Source organism: Eptesicus fuscus, chromosome 4 (assembly GCF_027574615.1).
Source record: "Eptesicus fuscus isolate TK198812 chromosome 4, DD_ASM_mEF_20220401, whole genome shotgun sequence".
In the NCBI taxonomy this organism is placed as follows: domain Eukaryota; kingdom Metazoa; phylum Chordata; class Mammalia; order Chiroptera; family Vespertilionidae; genus Eptesicus; species Eptesicus fuscus.
In genome coordinates this window covers 44921564-44926657 of record NC_072476.1, presented here as the reverse complement: position 1 = coordinate 44926657, position 5094 = coordinate 44921564, and positions in this window count along the sequence as shown.

The window sequence follows — 5094 nt, the reverse complement described above, 5'->3', positions numbered from 1 at the left end:
TCCGGGTGAGGCCTCGTGCACCTAGGCCCGGGTGAGCCCAAGTGGCCCTGGGTCTGGGAGAGGCCAAGCATCCCTGGGTCCGGGTGAGACCATGTGTCCCAGGATCCGGGTGAGGCCTCGTGCACCTAGGCCCGGGTGAGCCCAAGTGGCCCTGGGTCTGGGAGAGGCCAAGCGTCCCTGGGTCCGGGTGAGACCATGTGTCCCTGGATCCGGGTGAGGCCTCGTGCACCTAGGCCCGGGTGAGCCCAAGTGGCCCTGGGTCTGGGAGAGGCCAAGCGTCCCTGGGTCCGGGTGAGACCATGTGTCCCTGGATCCGGGTGAGGCCTCGTGCACCTAGGCCCGGGTGAGCCCAAGTGGCCCTGGGTCTGGGAGAGGCCAAGCGTCCCTGGGTCCGGGTGAGACCATGTGTCCCTGGATCCGGGTGAGGCCTCGTGCACCTAGGCCCGGGTGAGCCCAAGAGGCCCTGGGTCTGGGAGAGGCCAAGCGTCCCTGGGTCCGGGTGAGACCATGTGTCCCTGGATCCGGATGAGGCCTCGTGCACCTAGGCCCGGGTGAGCCCAAGTGGCCCTGGGTCTGGGAGTGGCCAAACGTTCCTGGGTCTGGGTGTGACCATGTGTCCCTGGATCCGAGTGAGGCCTCGTGAACCTAGGCCCGGGTGAGGCCACGTGCCCCTGGGTCTGGGAGAGGCCAAATGTCCCTGGGTCCGGGTGAGACCATGCGTCCCTGGATCCGGATGAGGCCTCGTGCACCTAGGCCTGGGTGAGCCCAAGTGGCCCTGGGTCTGGGAGAGGCCAAGCGTCCCTGGGTCCGGGAGAGACCATGTGTCCCTGGATCCAGGTGAGGCCTTGTGCAACTAAGCCCGGGTGAGGCCACGTGCCCCTGGGTCTGGGAGAGGCCAAGTGTCCTTGGGTACGGGTGAAGCCAGATCCTGGGTCCGGGTGAGGCCGTGACCCCCTGGATCCATCCGGGTGAGGCTGGGTCCCAGGCCCGGGTGAGACCACGCGCCCCTTGGATATGGGTGAGGCCACGTGCCCCTTAGTCCAGGTGACGCCGTCCCCCTGGGATCGGCCGAGACCAAACCAGAGGGAGTCAGACCTCCATTACCACCATTTGTCCACCATCCAGAGCTGAGGGGTCAGTGCTGACATGTACACATAAGGAACTACTGGACATCGAAATTGGGTCTCAAAAGAACTGTTGGTCCAGGGGGAAGCTCGCTACAGATTGATTCATTTGCCTGTCAGCATAACTATTATTGCTCGTCTCACATTCAGTTCTTATTAGTATATATCTAGTGACATTTGATCTCGTTCATCTAGAGGAAATGATGAACAACATAGACTGAGGAACAAGAACAGAACCAGAAGCAAGGAGGCATCGATCGGACTATCGGGCCTCAGAGGGAGGATACGGGAGGGTAGGGGGAGGGTGGGGGGAGGGGGAGAGTTCAACCAAAGGACCTGTATGCATGCATATAAGCCTATCCAACGGTTAAGTTCAACAGGGGATTGGGGCATGCGTGGGGAGAGGGGTGGGATGGGAATGGGGGGATGAGGACAAATATGTGACACCTTAATCAATAAAGAAATTAAAAAAAAAAAATAAAAAATAAAATAAAATATGTTTAGTTTCCAAACCCATCAATACAAAAATCATATTGATAGTCACCCGGTTGGGGGTGGAGCAGGTAAGAGGATAAGTGAAAAAAGTGAAAGGGATTAAGTACAATTTTCAGTTATAAAAACAGTCACAAGGATATAAAGTACAGCATAGGGAATACAGTCAAAAATCCTATATAATAAAAGCCTAGGTGGTGCAACACTCTTGTGTGATGTCGTCACAAGATGGCTGGCAGGGGAGGGCAGTTGTGGGCAATCAAGCCAGCAGGGAAGGGCAGTTGGGGGAGATCGGGCCAGCAGGGGAGGGCAGCTGGGGGCGACCAGGCCTGCAGGGGAGGGCAGTTGGGGGTGACCAGGCCTGTAGGGGAGGGCAGTTGGGGGGGACTAGATCTGCAGGGGAGGGCAGTTAGGGATGACCAGGCTGGCAGGGGAGGGCAGTTGGGGGTGACCAAGCCTGCAGGGGAGGGCAATTGGGGGTGATCAGGTTGGCAGGGGAGCAGTTAGGCATCAATCAGGCTGGCAGGGGAACAGTTAGGGGGCGACCAGGCTGGCAGGCAGAAGCGGTTAGGGGCAATCAGGCAGGCAGGCAGGCAAGCTGTTAGGAGCCAGCGGTCCCGGATTGTGAGGGGGGTGTCTGACTGCCGGTTTAGGCCCGATCCCTATGGAATCGGGCCTAAACCGGCAGTCAGACATCCCCCGATGGGTCCCAGATTGGAGAGGGTGCAGGCCAGCCTGAGGGACACCCCCCTCCATGCATGAATTCTGTGCACCAGGCCTCTAGTATTGTAATAATTGTGTATGGTGTCAGATGGGTACTAGACTTCTCAGGGTGATCACTTTATAAGTTACATAAATATCTAATCACTATGTTGTATACCTAAAACTAACATAATTTTGTATATCAACTAAAACTAAAAAATAAATTAAAAAATAAAATTTAAAAAGTGGTTTAGTTTCCCCTTCCCTGAATAAAATCCAGCATGTTTCATGATTTTTCTGTTCACTCTTAGGAAACAGATCATCCTAGGTCACTTTATGTCACAAAATAGTCTCCATTCAGTATAAGGATGCCCAATCCCATATGATATGCAGGACTCTTTCTTTGATTTAGTTTAAATCTTTTTCCTCTCCTAGCCAGGACAGGCTTCAAGGAGAAATGATGGTTGGTGCCTTTTCTCTCTCTCAACCTGCTAAGCAAGGCCCTTAGGGCCTGGAGGTTGGAGGAAAGTGAGAAAAGGAGTACAGACAGGTTCCTTGACTATTGTCATTCTAAAGGGCTTTGCACTATTTGGCGTGGCAGATACTTAAAGCTGATTTTCCCTTGATAGGTCCCTCCCACTGCAACTCTGGCTTGAGAAAGCAGCTCTCCCACCATTCCTTTAACAATTTTCGTTTTGATCTGCCTCAATAACCTCTTAGGTACCTGATAGCTATCATATCTCAGAGCCTCAGACAGATTTCCTACTTAAAATCTTTAACATTTGCCATTACATTAACCCTGCATATCATGGCTCATTGTCCCTTTGGTAGGTCTGAGTGCAGAATGATATTCCTTCCAAGCCAGTAAAGCTATATGTGAAAAATGTTGGCTGGCCCTCACTACAGTATCTGGAAATTCTATTTATTACCTTTCAGTCTAAGTTTTGCTTTGACTTAAACTTGAAAATGGGTTATAATACCTCTTCCACAGACATTAATTCTTTTCCCAGTTTTTGCCCCTGCCCCCTCTGTTTTGGTGGTTTTCAGTAAAGGGCACTTTCAGCTCTGGTCATCTTGTGCCTAAACTTGAAATCAATTCTGTGTCTCCTGCTGATGGGAAATTTTCATATGAGTTCATCCTGATCTATGTTTTCTATGTAAAAATGCAGAGGAGATCATAAACTCGAATTCCCAACCCCCAGAAGATTTGCTTTCTCACTCAAGACCAGTGCACCACTCTTGGTCAATACCATCTGTGCTGTTGATGGGCCCATTAGAGATTCGTTGGAGTCATAAATGCTTAAATAACAGTAGCATGTTAATTTTTAAACACACTAATCCCTTTCCCTCTCTCTCACCCCACTCACGAATTATATCAGAGACTGCTACTATACAAAATTTAAGGAGGCACTCACTCCCGTGGTCATGCCAGCTCAGTGCCTCCTTAAATTTTGCACCCTAGATGCCTCACTCACCTTACCCTAGTCCTGTCTCTGTGTATCAGACTGTCATTTATTCGCTAATATTCTCAAGTACCTTCTCTGAGTCAAACACTGTTCTTAATGTTCTTAACAGGAGCAATCAAGTAAGAGTTTCTGTCCTCAGTGTTGGGCAGCAATAAGTGCTATGGAGAAATATGAAGCAGAAAAAAAGAATAAGGATGGGCCAGGGTAGGAAATAGGGTGTAATTTAAAACAGGGTGGTCAGGTAAAATAAAATTAAATAATAATAAAATGAAGAAAGTACCCTAGCTGGTTTTGTTCAGTGGATAGAGCTTCGGCCTATGGACTAAAGAGTCCCTGATTTGATTCCAGTCAAAGGCATGTACCTTGGTTGCAGGCTCCTCCCCAGCCTGGGCCCTGGTCGGGGGCTCATGCAGGAGGCAACCAATCAATGTGTTACTCTCACATCAATATTTCTCTCTGTCTTTCCCTCTCTCTTCCACTCTCTCTAAATATCAATGGAAAAATATCCTTGGGTGAGGAAATAAATAAATAAATAAATAAATAAATAAATAAATAAATAAATAACACAAAACAGGCTGGTCAGGGAAATCCTTCCTGTGAAGATGACATTTAAGCAAAGACTTGATGGGGGTGAAATGTTTTTGAGAAGGACAAAGTGTTCAACATATTTTATAAATCTGTTGCCAATATTTATAATGAATAGATTTCACATGTATATCTGACTTCTCTTGACAAATCCAAAGATCTGGCAACACAGAGCCACACTGCTGTATGACAACTACATGTTGTTGAGAAGGGCTGGCCACTTTAATCCATCAGGGCCTTTATATTGGGAAAGAGTTCTCTGATTTTTCAAGTTTCCACCTGCCTGCCTTGCTCAATTATATCATCTGTCTGTCCCCTGTAACCACTTGATTTTGCAAACTTTGGCTAGAAGCCGAGAGCCAACAAATGCTGCCGCTCTCCTTCCAAGTGGTAACTCAGAGGCTTAGTGGCGTTTGCAATGAGGTGGTCTGCTCACCAGACCACAGTGAAGCCACTTTACTAGTGAGGCAGGGAAGGCCTGAACTCTGGACTCCAGAGATGAGTGCATTTACCTAGTTGCCCGAAACTAAGAGACACAGATATCATTGGGCTGTTCTCTTGTACAGTGGCTGACATTACCAGAACTTTGTTAAAATCCTGCTTGCTATCTTAGTCTACACTTGTTATAACTTTCAACTAGTCTTTTCTTGGAGCAAAACAAAACAAAATATTGGGGTGTGCAAGACATGATGTCCTGTCTCAGCAGAGTTTCAATACGAGCAGTC